We start from the raw sequence: 19,929 nt of genomic DNA, 5'->3' as shown, positions 1-19,929 counted from the left end.
GCACAATTTTCCCTGGCACCTTTTCTGCATGACCCCCCTCATTTAAATATTGCATCGTGCACCCAGGAGAGGTGGTTGGGCGCGTGTTAGTGAAACATTTTCTCCACACAAATATTGCATCGGCCCCGATGTTCCCAGAATTAAGCCTGCGGTCAGCCAGTATCAAGGGTCCATGATAGGAACCCCTATCACATTAAGAGTCCTTGTGCTATCACTGACAGGATCCCCCAGCACTGTGTATGACAGTAAGAGCTATTCACACATACCCCCAAGCCCCCTTGTAACTGGTAGGATTCCTCAGTGTAGGATTGCCACCTAGCTCCATGTCGTAAGGAATGGGCTAATCCAGTCCTGGGTTTTACTCCATTGCATGCAGGGACTTGTATTTCCAGTTGTTCTATTGATTTACCCGGCACAGTCAGAACTTCAGGCACGGTGACAGGTGGCAACCCTACCCCAGTGCTCTGTGTCACTCACAGGATCCCTTGGTGCTCTGTGTCATACTAAGACTTGGTGACGATTGGCACACCGCATCCCAGACTCATGCAGCGCTGTGCAGAGACTCACGATGCACAGTCCCTACTCCTTGGGGCATATAATCTAATACAGTGATACGTTGTCTGATTTGTAGGCACGGACTCCTTCGGTCTATTTTCTTGCATGATAAATGGAGAGGAGAGGGAGCAGACACACAGAGCTGTATTCAGGTAAGTCTAGGAGCTGGTTCACATGAAGCCCCTTCTGTTTGAAGTGATGTCCCTCATCATGACCACCCTTTTTTCCTCTGCTTGTCACTAAGCAACGGGACAGAAAGTGGAACAGAGGGGTTTCCTGTCATCCCTCGTAGCTCAAGAGAGTTGTTAACGACTGGATCTGTGCACCGCTGCACTCTTCCTCTAACCCCGCCCCAGTTTAGAAGAGCTGGGGAGGGGTCCAAGACAAAACCGCGTAAGAGAGGGGAAAAGGAGAGGGAGAGTGATTACGGTTCTCTAAGGAGGTAAGAGCAAAGAGGTTCAGCATTGGGAAAATACAAAAAGCACAGGCAGAATTATGCAGAGAATCAAAAGGAGGCAGGGAGGCAGTTTGAAGGGCAGAATGGCCCGCTGACCGAAATCTCATCCCAGGTGAATTATCTACAGTTCCCACCGCAGGGCGCGGCGACTGTTGAATCAGATGTGAGAATTACTGCAGATAGCTTGGACCTGACGGCTGTTTTTGCAGGCTTCAGTGGTGTCCTTCCCCTCAGAAGATAAAGGCTTGGCGGCTTTCGCCGTATTTCAGAAGTCAAGATATTACTTTTTGTGGGCCAAAAGAGAGGGCTTTCTCCTCATGTGTTGCACTGTTATTCCTTCAGCTACATCAGCGACTGGTTGCCTTAGGTGCCACTTTCATCTTCACTTTCTTCCCATCATAATGGATACATTTGCAGGTGAACTTTGTCTGTTTTGAGCCTTCCCATTTACAGCCTATTTTCACTTGATAAAACCGTGTTTGGTTGAAATTATCTGTTCCTGGTGGGCCAGATTGGAAAGGCAGGGTTTGTGAAGTAAATATATGGCTTGACCAGTGGTGTCGACTGTGGCTTCTTTCTTTTTGTTGTGTGTAGTTTTTGCTTTTACTTTGCTTGCCCTTTTTAATGTGGCCTGGCCATATATCATGAAGATGGGGGCCTTTTTTTCCCTGTTAGTGCTGCAATAATCTTGCAATTGCTTATAATATATCCAAGCATATTCTGAAAATGTATTAAACGAAAAAAAAACAACCCACAATTGCCCAACTTTATTTAGATATATAAGAAATGTTTATGTTCATTAACATTTATTGATCACCAATATAAAACCCATATCAAAATTGGAATAACATAATGTTAAATGAAATAAAGATACAAAAGGCTAAAATCAGACTCATAAAATGGAGTCTTAAACAGATTCATAACATATTAAGCAATCAAAAGCAAACTTGAATAAAGTAGTCAAGAAGTGCTCTGATAGATGTGAAATAATTCTAAAGAAATTATAGAGGAGTACTTACAGAGACTGGAATACATCCCAGGATGCTAAAAGAGCTCAAGAGTGTTAGTCTAACTTGAGTAATGGGTCAAACTATGGAAACAATACTAAGGATACAATTCGGGCAGCACCTTGAAACAAGAAGATTATAGGATGGCAGTCAACATAGTTTGACAAAGGGGAAGAGCCTGTCGACCCAGCTTGATTTTCTTCAGTGACGTGACAAAAGTGGTGGATCGGGAAGGTGCAGTAGATGATACCTATGTAGGCTTCAGTAAGGCTTTTGATGCTGTTCTACGGAGAAGACTGGTAAAGAGCTGGACGGTATGGGCTAAGGCCAAGAAGTTGTAAATTGGCTGCAGAACTGGTTAAGCAACAGGATTCAGAGAGTGCTGGTGAATGGAGTCCATCTGGGGAAAGCAAAGCGACTAGTGGCGTACCTCAGGCCTTGGTTCTAGGGCTGGTTCTTTTTTAAATATCTTTTATTAGCAACTTTGTAGAGAAACTTAAGGAAAAATCTGTTTGTGAAAGATACAAACATTTCCAATAGAGTAGACATGCCAGAAGCTGTGAAATAAAAATGAAAGGGGACTTGTAAAGACTTCATTTGTCACCTATCAGTTAGGACAAAAACTAAAAACTGTAAAACAAGAAAGAGATCTAGAAGCAACTATTTTTGAAGATCTCAGCATAGTCAGTCAATGTAATAAAGCAAGTGTGGAAGCTAACAGTATGCTCCGTTGCATAAACAGAGGTATAGAAGGAGATATTATTACCCTAGCATAGTTCATTAGTGAGACCCCTCCTTGAGGCAGTTCTGGAGGCCATGGAAGCAGTCCAGATCAGGGCTTCTAAAAGTATATGAAGCCTGCAGTACAAACCCTACACAGAATGGCTTAAGGTGCTCAAAATGTGCTCCTTGGAGGAAAGAAGAGATGGGGATGTGATAGAAACAGCCAAATATTTAACAGATTTTACTAAAGAAAGAGGAAGATGAATTTTCCCTTAAACAAAGAAATTCAAGGACAAGAAGTTATGATCTGAAGTTGGAAGGAGGAAGTTTTAGACGCAACAAGAGAAAATAATTCTTTACTGAGATGCAGATAGGTGTCTGGAATAGCTGACCGCAAAAGTGTTGGAAACCGAAACCATTGCAGAATTTAAACCTGCTTCAAACTGACATAAGCACGGTGGTAAGAGCAAGTGTGGGGGAACAGAGTGAAGAAATGAGGAAGGAGGCTTGAGTGTTTACTCAGTCAAATGAAACTTTAGAGCTTCATAGAGCAGAGAATACAATGTGCAAAGAGTGGTGAGATGGCAGCATCAGACTTCCAAGAAAGGTAAAATAACTCGCATGGAATGGCCACTGTTATAACCCTAACATCGGTGAGCACATGGTAGTCCAGATGTTTTAGACAACTGCCTCAATAGTCTTGGTTGTTTGGATTGTTTTAAGCTTGGTGGTAAGACCTTGGAAGAAGCCTTGGCGATGGATTTAATTATGGGGCTAATAAGTACCAAAAAGGAAGACAACATGGCCTGAAATAACCTAGTAGCAGTGGTGGTGGTGGCCAGCAGGCTTGGGACACTCATAGAGATCAGTGCTTGGAATATGGTTGAGGGACTGGGTAAAAGACATTGGAGGAACTGATATTGGTTTAAGTATGAGAGTTTGTGTCCATCTATTCAAAGTGAGTAGAAAACCAGAGAGGAAGACAATTGGTGGACTGGATTGGCCAGTCTGTCCACCATATATATAAATATAAAAGAAAAGGGGCTGAGTAAGAAATTCCCAGAGGAAACCAGTTATTGAAAAAAACCAAACCATTTTGGGGAGGGCTTTTCATGATCAGAATAGTGAAATCTTATACTGAAAAAGGAGTGAGTACGTGCTCATCACCGGAGAGGAGCAATTTACACAAAGCACGATGGGTGGCTACTCAGAGGGACATAGCCAGCTAGATCAAAGCCTTTGAAAATTGGCCAGTGTAACCAGATAAATGTAGCCCTCTGAAGTTCACTAGATGATGAAATGAAGCCAATCAAATTGTGGGCGGGCTGGGGTGGGGCCAGAAAGTTAGGTAGCTAGAGGTTTGTTAGGGAAAAACCAATCTTGACCAGACAAATTTTAGGGGCTGCAATAAGAGCCCTACATTTGTTCAGCCACGTTCCCTTAGAATAGCCAAAGTAAAAAAAATAAAAATACCTGTGGAATCCAAGCTGTTTTCTTCCTTTCTCCAGTTCTTTAAAAATTAAAAAAAAAAAGTCTTGTGGGGTATCTCAACCCCCACCCCGTACATCCTTAAAAATATAAAAATATCCAAGGGGTAGTGTGTTATATGGTGGACATTATACATTTTTTAAGGGTTTTATATGCCCCAAAAAACATTTTTTTAAATATTTGAAATATTGGAGGGAGGGAGGGAAGTGGCATTATTCCATGGAGAGAGGGTGGTAGTATTATGGGGGGAGGTGTTGCTTTAAAGAGGATTTAACCAATTAGTGTCTGACTTTCAGCACTAACCAGCTAAGGTTAGTCGGGGAAAACAGCCCCAGTAAATCTAGCTGGTCAGATTTTAACTAGCTGTATTGACAGGAACATTCCACTGAATATTTGCCTATAGATAAATTTTTAAATTATCTGAGCTGTTGGACAATTGCCCCCAATATATCTGCAGCATTAGGAATAAAAGTGTCTTCCCTGATGAGTCACACCGATCCCTAACCTATTTCAATTCCTCAGCAGGGGGAGATTGGATAATACACAAAGGGGAATATTTACAAGTACAATAATTTATTAACTTCCCCTCTGTGGAAGTTGAGACCCTCATACTCTTTTGAGATAGTCCCACTATGAATTCCAGAAATAAAAGACTTAACGATTCCTTTCTGTGCTGCTTAACATCCTGACTCCCTCTTATCTCTTCCCCCTCTTCATCTTGAGGAATTGGAAGGGGAACAGCGTCCATCATTTTATATATATATATATATATATATATATATATATATATATATATATTTATATTTAAAATCATTTATACACCACCTATACAGACGTTATGTGAGATCTAAGCAGTTTACAATATAATAAGAGCAGAGTACAAAACTCGTAAATAAAGTAAAGGTAGACGAGGAAGAAGTTAAAATATACAAACATCATAACAGTATAGATAGAATAAAATATAGTTAACAAAATAAAAAAATAGGGAGAGATGTAGAGCTCATGGTGTTGTGTAGGATTTGTTAAAAATAGAGGCGAATAGACAAGTTTTGAGCGTTTTTTTTAAATTCTTTGTTATTTGCTATCAGTCTAATGGAGTCGGGGAATAAGTTCCAGAGAGTAGGACCTGCCATCGAAAAGGCATGTTTTCTAGCATTCTTAACAGTAGGAACTTGTAATAAGCATTTGTCAATTGAACGTAATTGGCTTGGCGGTTGATAGAGCCTTAAGGAGAAACAGAGCCATATTGTAGATGGGTTGTAAATTAAGTTATGAATTATTGTCAGGACTTTGAATTGTATATGTTGTCAGATCAGAAGCCAGTGAAGGGCTTGGAGAATTGGAGTGATGTGCTTTCTGCGGTTTGAATTAGTAACAAGACAAGCAGAAGTGTTTTGGACCAATTAAAGGCGATGGAGTACAACATCAGGAGGACCTAGGTAAAGTGCGTTACAGTAATCTAGTCCTGTTAAAATCAGGGCTTGTAGAACTGTACGGAAGTTGTTAGTGTAAAATAGGGTTTTTAATCTTTTCAACATGTGGATTTTGTAGGATTTTTTTTACTATTGCATAGATATTACTAGACATTGATAAGTTTAGATCTAGAATTACTCCTAGATTACAAGCGTGATTTGCAATTGGAATTATACAATTTTCAAAAATAAATTTGGGAGGTGGATGGTAGGAGGAGTGAGGAATGGTAGATAGATAAATCATTTCAGTTTTTGAAGTGTTTAATTTGAGGTGATTATGAGATAGCCATGAATTAATGGTTTTGAGATATAGATGTATTAGTGAAAAAGTGTTTGACCAAGACGAAGTATAGGGTATAGCGAACTGGACGACGCCTGCATAGATTCTAAAATGTATTCCCAGACCTGCAAGCAATTGACAAATCTGCACTGGGAAGTAAGTTACTCTGCTGTCTGAATTTGTTCTCCATCTCTTTCTCACTTTCTTTTTCCTCTCTCGCTTTCCTATCTTCTCTACTATTGGTGTTTGATTTTTCCTATATGTTTTCATTCTCTTGCATTTTTTTTTGTTCCTTTTATTTGATTTAACTAATTTTTTGTATTATCTTGCTTTTTCTATTTCTCCTGGTTTATCTTTGGCCTTCCCCTACTTATTCTTTCTGCCTTGTTGCCTCCTTTTGTCACTTGTAATGTCTCTTCATCTCTCCTTCATTCTCTTGTCTGCATGCATTTTCTTTCTTCCTCCTTCTCTTCTCTCCTTCTCTTTCTCCATTTTCTTCTTTCCCTTTCTTTCCTGTCTCTCTGTTTCCATCTTGGCTTTCTTTTCTACCTGTTCCTTACTTCCTTTTTTTTTTCCTCCACTTGAACTCTTTCTCCTATTCGCTACTTTTCTCTTCCCATTTTCTCCCATCAGGTTCATTCCTCGACATGAGGATGAACTGGAACTGGATGTTGACGATCCTTTATTGGTGGAACTTGAAGAAGATGATTATTGGTATAGAGGTTATAACATGCGAACTGGTGAGAAAGGGATCTTCCCAGCTTTCTACGCACATGAGGTCGTCAGCCAGACGAAGGAAGTCTCAGGTAAGAAAAGCTCTCCTCCTGAACTCTCCAGCCAACAGTGCCTTGATAGTCTTGTCATAGGAATGAATATATGAGTCTCTTGACCCTTGTGCTTCATGTAATCTTAGCATGACCTTTCAACATCTTTATATATTTCTAACTGAAATTTTCTGCCTCTTTCAAAGTAATAAATGTCATGATTCTATGTTCCAATAGTTGATAAAATCAGTGATAGTGAATCATTACAGCATCAATTAATGACATAGCAAAATCTTTAAAATTAGGCAAAGCAATTGGACTGGCAGCTTCGTATGACCAAGCATTAAAATCCTTTAAGACTAGGCCCTAACACTATCACAAGACTACTACACCAAAATAATTTTTATAAAAAGTCACAGAACAAAGTCCCCCATTTTGTTTTCTACCTGCGTTCCATTTTTTGACTCCGACCATCTTTTAGATTTAACTCAGATAAATACTAGGCAAGCTGAAAATTCAGGACTTCTTGTTTCGGAACAGTGAAAATATTTATTTTTTAAATTAAAAAAAAAATTCACCAATTCTGAAACTGCACCCTTGCTGTGCTGAAGTTATTTTTTTCCTGCTGCTGCTTTAGGACTACAAACTGAAAGGAACATCCTGGTCTTCAAGCTCGTGCTGCCTCTGTGACTTCTGAATGCAAAGAAACTGATTTTAGTGCTACTTTAGGAGGGCAAGTCAAGCCTTTGTTAGAAATAACCACTTAGCACCACAGCCACTTCCAGGATTTAAAAAGCGGTTCGTTTCTGTTTTGAGAGGCTACTCTGCCTGCCTAATATTACTCTTAATAAGAACCTGTCTGTGACATTTAAAGTATTGAACGGGTTAGGCCTTGAGTATTGGAGTAAGGTCCCAATTTGTGCTGAAGAGAAGCAGGGAAGGAGCTGCTGTCCATTCCGATGGTGGCAGAGCACATTGTGGTTAAAACCCGGACCTGTATCTTCTCTGGCTCTGCGCTGCCGATACAGATCTCGATTCAAAAACAAGTACCCTCCTCCATCCAAGACTATCTTTTGTTTCGTTGAAAGTGTAAATCCCTGGTTATTTGAGAAGAATTTTGGGGGTGGAGGTAAATAGAGCATCATATAGAGAACAGGTTAGGTGAGGATAGAATGCCCAGTGATGGGGGGAGAATATTTAAGATGTGTGGTGCATTGGATGTGATTACTGTTGAAGACTTGAGTGATAGGTTATATAAGGTAAAAGTGTATGTGTCTGTGTTTTATACTTTTGATGTGCAGAAAATGGTAGGGTTTTTTTTTTGTTGATCTGTGTGTTGATTTTCCTTGATTCAGATGTAAATTATATATGTTTTTAATTGTATCTATGTCCATTAATTTATGACCATTTTAAAAGATGTATTTATGGAAATTTGGTTGTTGGAAAGCACCATGGCTAGTTACGACTGAAATAGTGGCACAGAAGTTTGAAATTTTAATTTAATATGGCACCTCACCTTGAATTCATAAAGAGAACAGTAATGGCTGTATAAGGCCCTATAAATGTATACACGCACACACGGTAATAATTGAAAAACAACAGTTTAATAACCCATTACCGGTGACAATTTGGTTTCCAGTCTGAAATCTTCATCAGAGTTATAATCCAAAAAAAAAAATCTTGCATGCATTAGATAATTTATTTATTTTTATTTACCAAACACCTCATTGGTTCTGGACATACCAGCAATCCCTGGACCCAAAAATATTATTGACCCCTGAATCCTGCGGCACAATTCAAATGTGATGCCTTCACATTTGAATTGTGCCGCAGGATTCAGGGGTCAATAATATTTATTTAAGAACTTATTTAAGAACAAATCAAACCTTGCTCTGTTTCTTCAACTGGATTTTGAAGCATCCTGAAAGTGACTGCATGGCGGGAGGAATGAATTGCACACTGTCTCTCTGGTGGGTTATTGAATGGGACTGGGGACTGTGATTTGGAACTGCCATAGGGAGATCCCCACTGCATGTCTCCATCCTCTGCTGTAACTTCACCTGCAGACTGGGGAGTTTCAACAAACAAAGGGAATGCGGGATGGGCGGCCTTTGGGACAGACCTTTTTCATGAGAGAGAAGGGCAGAATTCCTCACTTATGGAAGACTTTGTGCCGGGGAACCTTGAAGAGAGCAGTTGTTACTCCAGTTTTAAAAGGTGAAGATGTGGACTCAAGGATCTGTTCTAATTATAGACCGATAGCTAAGTTGACTTCCGTAGCGAAGGTATTAGAAAGGGCCGTAACATCGCAGGTTTCTGAGTTTTTGGAGGATGCAAAGAAACTGGACCCTGCTGCAGCTGGGTTCAGAAGGGGTTGCACCATTATGATAGATATGATGGACTCTGTGCTATCCCACTTGGATAAAGGACACACAGTTTTGCTAGTTCTCTTGGACCTGTCAAGTGCATTTGATCTGGTGGACCATGCAGTTCTTGTATCACGTTGTCAAACTCTAGGGTTAGAGGGACAAGTTTTAAATTGGATAAGAAGTTTTTTGCAAGATAGGATGCATTTGATACAGTTTCAAGGGTCTCGCTCTTGAGAATGTAGAACAGTTTGCGGAGTTCCTTAGGGATCTTTGCTGTCTCTTGGAACCCTAAAGTCTGTGGTTTATCCCTAGTGGTAGCAGTCATTGATTATTGGGGTCTGTCCAGTGTTATGATTCAGAGGCTCCAGGTAGTACAAAATATGGCTGCAGGAATTGTTATGGGTAGGAGTAGAAGAGAATCAACTGCACCCCTTCTACTGAAATTACATTGGTTGCCAGTGAAATTGCACTGTAAATTTAAGCTTCTTGTATTGGCTTTTAAGATCATGCGTGGAAATTGTCCCCCTCATATGCAGCACAGATTACATTGGAAAACTTTGGCTAGAAATATATGTGCACAATATAGCAGCCAACTTCAGCTTCCATCAGTTAAAACCTTTCGGCATGTTAAGTTAGAAGATAGATTATTCTCTATGATAATCCCCAAGGTTTGGAATGAACTTCCTCCACTGATTAGGGAAGAGAAAGATCTTATGCGATTCCGTCGCCAAGTAAAAACTTGGCTGATGATCTCCCAGGTATGATTGCTTTCAGGGGTGGATTGGCCTATTGGAGGATTGGGCGTTCCCTGGTGGGCCGGTTGCACTGATCACGCGGTCTTCATCTCTGTTCCTGCTGAGATGAAGCCGCGGAACAAGTTCTTTTGCGGGGCCACGACACCTGATGCGGCCTGAGGGAGGTGTCCACAGGGCTGTGACGGAGACCAACTGATGTGGCCTGAAGATAGGCCTACAGCCTCGGCAGAAGGACGCAGCTGGCGGTTGCAGGGCTGCGTCCTCCCACTTCCCCTCCGGCAGTAAATGAGCAGCAAGGGCACAGCCAAGGCTCAGAAGAAAGGAGCATGACTGAGAGCTCTGTGTGTGTGTATGGGAGAGAGTGCCAGCATTTGTGTATGAAAAGACAGAGCCTGAATGTGTGTATGAAAGATCGAGAGCCTGCATGTGTGCATGAGAGTGAGCCTGCATGTGTGTATGAAAGAGAGAGAGCCTGCAAATGTGTATGAAAGAGAGAGATCCTGCATGTGTGCATGAGAGAGAGCCTGCATGTGTGTATGAGAGAGAGTGAGCCTGCATGTGTGCATGAGAGACAGCCTGAATATGTGCATATGAGTGAGTGCCTGCATGTCTGTATGAAAGCACCTGAATGTGTGCATGAGAGAGTGAGAGCCTGCATGTCTGTACGAGAGCATCTAGATGTGTGCATAACAGAGTGAGAGCCTGCATGTGTCCATGAGAAAGTGAGAGAGCCTGCATGTGTGTATGAGAGAAAGAGAGTCTGCATGTATATGTGAGAATCTGCATGTGTATGAGAGAGAGAGTACCTATGTGTGTGAAGGAGAGAGAGAGAGGATAAAGATTGTGTGGCCTTCTTCAGCCAAATCCACAACAATCTCTGGGAAATCAAACGATGCCAGGTATTTATTTCTTTAATGGTATGGAGAGCTGGAGTTTTTAAATTATTTAATTTTTTATTATTTTAAATTTTGGGGTATTTCATGTGTCTCTGTTTAGAAATATTTTATTGATGTTTGAGAAATATTAGAACAAATTTATGTGGCTTTTTAAATCATTAGGGGCCCAATATTGAAAGCTGGCCATTTAAGTAACTTGGGGCCTCATTTTCTAAAGTATCGCAGGCCTGCGATACTTTAGAAGATGAGGGGCGGGCCTGCGCTAGCCGGCAGCGATCGCACCGTCGCGATCACTGCCGGTTTCGCACCCAATAGCGCCACCGTAGGAGGTGTAGCTATTGGGAGCGAAATAGGCAGCGAAAAGGCACTTACCTTTTCGCTGTGCGCACCGTCATCGTGGAGTCGGCCCCGGTGACGCCCTGACTCCTCCTCTTCCGGGGCCGACTCCACCCCCATTTTGGTATCGCACGCGAAAAGGGACATTTCGCGTGCGAAATGTCCCTTACCACGTGCGATACGTTTGGAAAATAAGGCCCTTGGCTAGATATAACTTATCCGGCTAAATTACATGTTATACTTGGTGTTACGGCTATGCGCTGAATATACGCATATATATTTGTACTTAGCCATATCAGTTATAACCATCTAACGTAGCTGGTAAACCTATGCGGCTAAGACCGAATAATGCTAATTAGTTGCATAAGTTATGCAGCTAAGTCGCTCCACCCACAACTTATGCAGATAACACTAAATATAAGCTCATATTCAGCAGCTGCTACTTAACCACATAAATCCTACTTATCCGGCTAAGTAGTGCTGAACGCACCTTGAATATAGGGCACCCTATGTTTGTCAGCTGTTTTGATATATTCATTCTTTTCATGGTTTTAATATTATGAATGATGTCTTATATCTCTTGATTTTATTGCTTCATGTTTTGTGAGGAGTGATTGTTTCTGTTTTTCCATTGTTGCACTGCGTAATACAGTCGGGCTTATTATGGTTACCAGAGCATGTGTGTGAGCGAGAGAGAACAAGTGAGCCAATGAGCATATGTTTGAGCAAGAGGACTATTCAAGCCATTGGGCCTGTATGTGAGTATAAAAGAGAGTGACTGAGCCAGTGAGCATGTGTGTCTGAACAAGAGCGTGAGTGTGCGACACAGTGAGCATGTCTGTGAGAGAGAGCATGTGAGCAGTGAGCACGTATGAGAGACAGCGTGTGATCTAGTGATCATGTGTGTGAGAGAATATAAGGGAGTTTGTGTGAGAATGAATATGTGTGTTAGAGAGAGAAGAAAGTTGTGCATATCTCCCACCCTTACTAATCCATGACGATCTCAGGGTGACTGGAATCTAAAGTTTCCAGAAACAGAAAGCAGGGGATTTATTTTAGCTTTAATTTTAATTATTGGGTGGTGTTTGCTGTGTCTATTTTGAAATATTTTATCGATGTTTGGTAAATTAAAAAAAACAATGTTATATGTTTGTAATTACTGGGGTTCTTTTCATCATCTGTTTTGAAATATTTATTCTTTTATGATTTTGGTTTACTATTATGATTGATGCTTTTTATTTCTTGATGTTATTGTTTGATGTTTAGTGAGGAATGATATTTGTTTTTCCATTCCATACAGAGTCTGGCTTGTTGCGGTTTCAAGTTCAGTTTTTGTCTGAATGTTTCTATTTATACTTTATTATCTCATCATTTTGTATTTGGTGAGGGTCTGTCTGTGTGCTACATGTGTGACTAAGGTGAGGTATTCTGCTAAGCAGATTTGTGGGGTTGCCCCAACCGATTTGCATGGATGGAATGGGGGTCTACAGCTTTGTTTACTCACTGCTGGTCTACAATATGCTCTATTTCTTAGTTATTGAGGAAGTTTATTTTGAAGATATTTGGGCTTAATTCTGCCAGGTTTCAGAGTTGACTTGGCATGTTAATGCATGTGCTGCAGAGAGAGTGTACAAGGGAGTCAGATATCCCGTGGGCCGGTTTTGAAAAAAATCCCCTGGGGCTGATATCTTCCTGCAGTCATCCCTGATTGCTTTTGTACTGTTACCAGTAATTTTATAATTGGAATGCTACCTCTGATTTATGGTAATTTTAGATGTGTCTTGTAAGCAATGTTAGCTCTTTCCATTATTTGGAGGATGTTTTGTTTGGTTTTGTGATTTTTATGTTTTATGATATTTGCTTTGTACATCACTTTGGAAGCTTTATCGTAAAAACTGGAAAGCGATTTAATACCGTAAATAAATACATAGATAAATTCCAATGTGACTGAGAAATCTCTCAAAGAATAATTTCAGATAATTGTGTTTGAAACGGATCCCTTTTCTATCCGCTGTCACTCTGTATGCATGCATATGATTGCAGGTTTGAAGCGAAATCCTTCTTGGGTGGAGAGATTCAATGTGCAGTTTCTGGGTTCAGTGGAGGTCCCATACCATCAGGGGAATGGGATATTGTGTGCAGCTATGCAGAAGGTAAGGCTTTTCCATATTGATGACCTATTCTTAGCTCCGCTGAGCCCTGCATTCATTTCCCTGCTCTTTAGGCATTGGAAAGGATGGTGCCCAGTGAATAAAGAGCCTTTCCAATTATTCCTTCTTTGAGGGAGTGACCAAGGCCTGAACACATGAACCATTTCTAATATTTGTTGAGCCTCTCCAGAATCCAGTTAGAAAATAGGGATGTACAGAGAAAAATAATTCATTATCATTTTTTGTTTCGTTTTCGGAAGGTTTTTGTTCCACGAATTTCAGTTTGCGGAATGTTTGATTTGTTTTATTCGTGTGAAAAAACTGAATCAAACATTAAAAAAAACAAAACAAAAATAGCCAAAAGAACCAGAAATGGGACCAACCACTGACCAACCCAGAAACATTTCAGGGCCAGGATCCCCCTTGGCTCCCACTTACCTGGTTCGGTGGGGATCCACAGGTGAGGCCTAGGCCCAGCCAAAGCCTCGTGTCCTGGGCCATGACCTACACAAGGCCAATGCTGCAGCCTAGGGTAGAGCCATGGCCTAGGCCCAGGCTGAGAACTCGACTTTGCTTAGGTCTCAGCTGTGATAGGTTGCCGTGATCTCATCCTCAGCATACTCAAGGCCGAAGCCTGGGCCCAGGCCCAATGCCACAACCTGGCCTGGAGGCTGGGTCTATTCGCCAGGGCCTGGACACCTGGGTCTCTACCTAGAGTCAGGCCCAGGCCCGAAGGCCAGGCTTTGGAGCAAGTCTGACGACTTCTTTTCTTTTTCAACTGACGCCATCTACTGGGGTCATGCCAAAATTAATTAACTCTGGCACATTCACCCCACTTGATGGCGCCATCTTGGCCACTTGGGTAAGCATTTGAATGATTTACATTCTTGAGTGTTTTGGCTTCCTAGTTCTTTGCAAATGTTTATTTCCAGAAATGTCCAATTGTGATCATCACTGTGCCTCCTTTAAGGAGTTTTTACAAAACATATAAACTTGGCTAAGCCTGCAGGCAGTGTGCAGCTGTTTTGGATTTTCTGTATAAATCTGCAAATTCAGGAAGATTGTTTTATCCTTAGCTTGAAACCCTTTTCTTGGGAATTTCAGATTGCAACCACAAGGAAGATGACGGTGCATTTGCGTCCACCTGCAACCTGCGACCTGGAAATAAGCCTACAGGGTATTAAACTGAGTCTAAATGTGAACGAGTATAGCAGAGAGGAGGAGGTAAGAAGACATGAGCCAGGAGTGTGGTAGGGCAGGGCAGTTTTCTCACCTGAAGGGTTGGGTCCTTGTCTCTGGTATTAAGATCTCCCTTTTCTGAGGAGTTTGCATCGCTGTGTCTTGTTCGGAGAGCTGTCTCTTGTGAGGGGTTGCATCCTTGTCTCTTGTATTGAGATTCAGTCATCTGAGCAATTTGGATCCCTGTGTCTTATTTGGAGATCTCTCCGAAAGGCTGGATCGAGTCCCTTGTATTGAGTTTACTCTCCCCTTAAAGATTTTGGTTGTCTTCTTTTATGTAGAACTCTATCCCTCAAGGGATTTGGGCCTCTAGTCCTTGTGGCAATCTCTGTGCAAGAGGCAGGATGCAAACCCTTAGATGAGAAGGACCTCCTCTTAAGAGGCTTGGGCCCTTGACGCATGTGTATGTGGATCTCTCTCAGAAGGATTTGGAGGAAAGGGGTATGGTTGTGTGAACAACTGAGTGTTTGTATATTTATGCAGCAAATCTGCGCACAGCACTATCTATGTGTGAGAGGGTAATGTGTGTTCCAGTGTCGATATGTTCACAGCAGTATCATTCATGAGGTCCATATTCAGCCACTATCCAGCTGAGCAAGTTAGCCAGATAAACATATATAGCTAACTTGGCCGTGATATTCAGTAGCACGGCCGCACCACTGAATATACCAGGCCATCTAATAATTAGTTAGTTGGATAAATCTATCTAAATTATGATAAGACTGAATATTGTCACTTACTCAGCTGAGTTAGCTGGATAAGTAGCTCCACCCCAGAACGTTCCCCACTTAGCTGTCTAAATATTTAGCTGGATAGATAGTTATCTGGCTAAGTGGTGGCCGCTGAACACGACCAAATATCGAAGCAGTGCCACTTAGCCGGCTAAGTGGTGCTGAATATCAATCTCATCGTTTCTCTGTCATGATTTTGTTATGCTCTTTTCTTTATTGTTCTCTTACAGTTTGAGAGATGCAGTCACTTTTTCCAGATGAAAAATATTTCGTTCTGTGGTTGTCACCCTAGGAACAGCTGGTAAAAACTATTCCACATTCCTGTCTCCTAGCCTTTAAATAATTTAAGGTGTTCCTTTCCTCTGTGCTGTGTCTTTCCCTGTGCTGGCCTCTTTCCTTGTGGTGAGGTTTCTCCTGTGCTTGGCCTCCCTTCTATGCTGAACTTCTGCCTGTGCTTGGCCTCCCTTCCTGTGCTGAACCTCTGACTGTACTCTGCCTCCCTTCCTGTGCTGAACCTCTGCCTGTGCTCGGCTGCCCTTCCTATATGGAGCCTCTGCCTGTGCTCGGCCTCCCTTCTATGCTGAACTTCTGCCTGTGTTAGGCCTCCCTTCCTATACTGATCCTCTGCCTGTGCTCAGCCTCTCTTCATATACTGAACCTCTTCCTGTGCTTGGCCTCCTTCTATGCTGAACCTCTGCCTGTGTTCGGCCTCCCTTCCTGTGCTGAGCCTCTACCTGTACTTGGCCTCCCTTCTATGCTGAGCCTCTACCTGTACTTGGCCTCCCTTCTATGCTGAACCTCTGCCTGTGTCCGGCCTCCCTTCTATGCTGAATCTCTGCCTGTACTCAGCCTCCCTTCTTTGCTGAACCTCTGCCTGTGCTTGGCCTCCCTTCTGATGCTGAGCCTCTACCTGTACTCTCCCTCCCTTCTATGCTGAACCTCTGCCTGTGCTTAGGCTTCCTTCTGATGCTGAGCCTCTACCTGTACTTGGCCTCCCTTCTATGCTGAACTTCTGCCTGTGCTTGGCCTCCCTTCTATGCTGAATCTCTGCCTGTGCTCGGCCTCCCTTCTTTGCTGAACCTCTGCCTGTGTTCGGCCTCCCTTCTATGCTGAACCTCTGCCTGTGTTCGGCCTCCCTTCTATGCTGAATCTCTGCCTGTGCTCGGCCTCCCTTCCAATGCTGAGCCTCTACCTGTACTCTCCCTCCCTTCTATGCTGAACCTCTGCCTGTGCTCAGCCTCCCTTCTTTGCTGAATCTCTGCCTGTGCTCAGCCTCCCTTCTTTGCTGAACCTCTGCCTGTGTTCGGCCTCCCTTCTATGCTGAATCTCTGCCTGTACTCAGCCTCCCTTCTTTGCTGAACCTCTGCCTGTGCTCGGCCTCCCTTCCAATGCTGAGCCTCTACCTGTACTCTCCCTCCCTTCTATGCTGAACCTCTGCCTGTGCTTGACCTCCCTTCTATGCTGAATCTCTGCCTGTACTCAGCCTCCCTTCTTTGCTGAACCTCTGCCTGTGCTTGACCTCCTTTCTATGCTGAACCTCTGCCTGTGCTCAGCCTCCTTTCTATGCTGAACCTCTGCCTGTGCTCAGCCTCCCTTCTTTGCTGAATCTCTGCCTGTGCTCAGCCTCCCTTCTTTGCTGAACCTCTGCCTGTGTTCGGCCTCCCTTCTATGCTGAATCTCTGCCTGTACTCAGCCTCCCTTCTTTGCTGAACCTCTGCCTGTGCTTGGCCTCCCTTCCAATGCTGAGCCTCTACCTGTACTCTCCCTCCCTTCTATGCTGAACCTCTGCCTGTGCTTGACCTCCCTTCTATGCTGAATCTCTGCCTGTACTCAGCCTCCCTTCTTTGCTGAACCTCTGCCTGTGCTCGGCCTCCCTTCCAATGCTGAGCCTCTACCTGTACTCTCCCTCCCTTCTATGCTGAACCTCTGCCTGTGCTTAGGCTTCCTTCTATGCTGAACCTCTGCCTGTACTTGACCTCCTTTCTATGCTGAACCTCTGCCTGTGCTCGGCCTCCCTTCCTATACTGAGTCTCTGCCTGTGTATGATCTTATATGGAGTCCTTTCCTATTCCTGGCCTTTCTCAACATGCTGGGTCTTTCCCCTGTGCCTGGCATTTCTTGCTATGCTGAACTCTTCTCTGTACCCAGCGGAGTCTTTCCTAAACCGGCCTCACACCAAATCTTTACCGTTGCCTGGCCTGCCTTCCTGTCCTGAGCCTTCCCCTGTACCTGATCATTCTCCTTACACTGAGCTTTTGCCTAGACCTTGCCTCTTCTCCTGCACTGAAGCTTCTGTTGCTCTGTTTGATCTTGCCTCCTGGGTCTGGTTTCTCCTCTTCAACCAAGCCTCTTCCTGTGAATAATGGAAAATGTCCTTTTTTACCTCAGTTACTTTGGATTTATCACCAAGCATCCAGTGCTGAACCGTTTTGCCTGCCACGTCTTCGTTTCTCAGGATTCCATGAGGCATGTGGCAGAATCCATTGGGTAGGTCTTGGTCCTCAGCTGCCAGTTAGTGTGAATGAGGCTAATGCATAGTACATAAGAAGGAATTGCTAGTAGAAAGAGGGAAGTGATATTATCTCTCTGTAGGTCTCGGGTAAGACTCCACCTTGAGAACTGTTCAGTTATGGAGAGCACAAAAGGACACTGACATTGTAGAGGGAGGGGGAGGGCCTGGCCTGTACCATATACCGTACAGAGATACTGAGAGAGTTTGAGATGTACTTTTCTAGAGAAGAAAGACAGGAAAGAGGTGATAGGATATAAATGTTCGAATATCTAGCAGGTTTCAACGAAGTACCTGAAGGAAGCGTTTTCCATAGAATGAAAAGTGCAAGGGATCCTGCTCTGAAGCTGAAGTGCACAAAAGGAGTGTGAGGAAATACTTTTCCACTGGGAGGGTGATGGAGACCTGGAACAGACTTCCAGCAGGGATTTATAAGAACGAAAACAGTGGCAGAATTAAGGAATGCATGGGACAGACGCAACGGGGACCTGAGTGGCAGAGGGAGGTAGAAGACCACAGATCAGCAGACTGGGTGGCCACGTGGGTCCTCTTCTGCTGGCAGCCATGCCTCTTCTTTGTGTTGAAACTAGCAGTCACCACTTATTGCCTGTGCCTACCATTTGTAGTCACGTGTGGCAAAGCACTCGGCAACAGTACACGGACAGCAATGGTATGTACAGCTGGTGGGGGCCTAGGCGGGGTAATCCTGATCTGTGTGTGTACGAGGGAAGGTTACCCACAGAAAGGTGCCCTGAAACTTGAAGGACCTAGGCAGTCTGACACCGCTCTAGAAGTAGGCGTATGGGAAAATATAAAGTATATGGGTGCGTACACTCACAGAGGTTTACCTGCAGCAAAGGGAGCTGAGAAACGTCGTCCTGTGCTGGCTGTGCGCGTGTGCAGATGGGAAAGGGCAGGCCACACCCGTGCACGTGCGCAGAGCAAGGTTACTGCAGAGCAGTGCATATAGATGTGGGGAACACTGCATCAGTGCCCCCCCCCCCCCAGAGCCTTTCATGTTCCTGCTGGAGCCTCCTCCTGCCGCTCTGCCCAGGTTCCTGCCGCTCTCTGCACTAGGACCAGCTGGAGCCTGAGAAAGTACAGCCTTTCTGTCTCTCCTTTCCTTTGCAGCCGAGCTTTCCAAGAATATTACCAGGAGCACCTGGAGTATGCCTGCCCCACAGAGGACATTTACCTGGAATAATGAGGCACAGACAGGTTCCCCAGAATATCAAGCTTCAGCAAGTAGAAAGGAACTACATGCCCCAGCTCAGAGACACAGGGAGATGAGGTGGAGGGCACCCACGTGATCCTGAAATTCCTGTCTGCACAACCGGACCTACCAGCACAATCAACTGAACCTATGAACATCTGCACATGACATCAAGAACTGTGGTCCAGGGTCTTCCCAGCTAACGATGAATCCGTCATCCACCCAGAACCTCCATACCACAACGCATAGGTGACAGTGCCCATTCAGGACCTCCTTACTATGCTTCATCGTTTGTAACTTTTATTAGCCATCCAAAATCTTCTCCTGCCCTTACTGCAGCTCACAATTAGATCTGTCTACTATTGCTTACGGCTACCATCCTCCCCCTCGAGCTCTCTTACAGCAACCTACAACTTCTCGCCCTTGCAGCAGCTTACAGCATCTGTACCAATCCAAAAGCACAGTTTGTCCCCTTCCAGTGCTTCCCACTGCAGCTCACACTATGCAGCCCTATCCAATGCCCCCTCTCTCCAGGTCAGCTTACCAGTCCCATCCAGTACCCCATAACACAACTCTAGGTTATATCTTTATCCAATACTCCCTCCTCTACCGAAACGGACAGTTTCTATCCTTATCCAGTACTTTCCACTTAAACTCACAGCTCATAACCCTATCCAAGGTTCTTCTCCCTCCACTGCAATTCATAGCTTCTGTCCTCATCCAAAGCCCCCTACCACAGCTGAAAACACCTCTCCTTATTCAGTGCCCCATACTGTAGCCCATAGTAATAATCTTATCCAGTTCCCCCAACCCCTCCACAAGACTAGCCCTCCCCACCCCTGCACATCACTGCAGCTTATAGCTTCAATCCAGTGCCTCCTCTCCACTGCAGCTTTACAGTTTCTGTCCCCATCCACTTCCCTCTACTGCAGCTCACAGCTTCTGTCTCTTCACATGATCTCTATGCTGCAGCTCACAATTTTGT

At 43.7% G+C, this 19,929-nt stretch overlaps 1 pseudogene; it reads left to right on the top strand.

Moving 5' to 3' along the window:
- The window catches only part of LOC115099066, a 29,625-nt pseudogene extending 10,626 nt beyond the window's left edge, over nucleotides 1-18,999 (top strand).
- The last annotated feature ends 930 nt before the right edge of the window (nucleotides 19,000-19,929 follow it).

This window comes from Rhinatrema bivittatum, chromosome 9, assembly GCF_901001135.1.
Source record: "Rhinatrema bivittatum chromosome 9, aRhiBiv1.1, whole genome shotgun sequence".
NCBI lineage: Eukaryota > Metazoa > Chordata > Amphibia > Gymnophiona > Rhinatrematidae > Rhinatrema > Rhinatrema bivittatum.
This window is presented reverse-complemented; position numbering and strand designations above follow the sequence as displayed.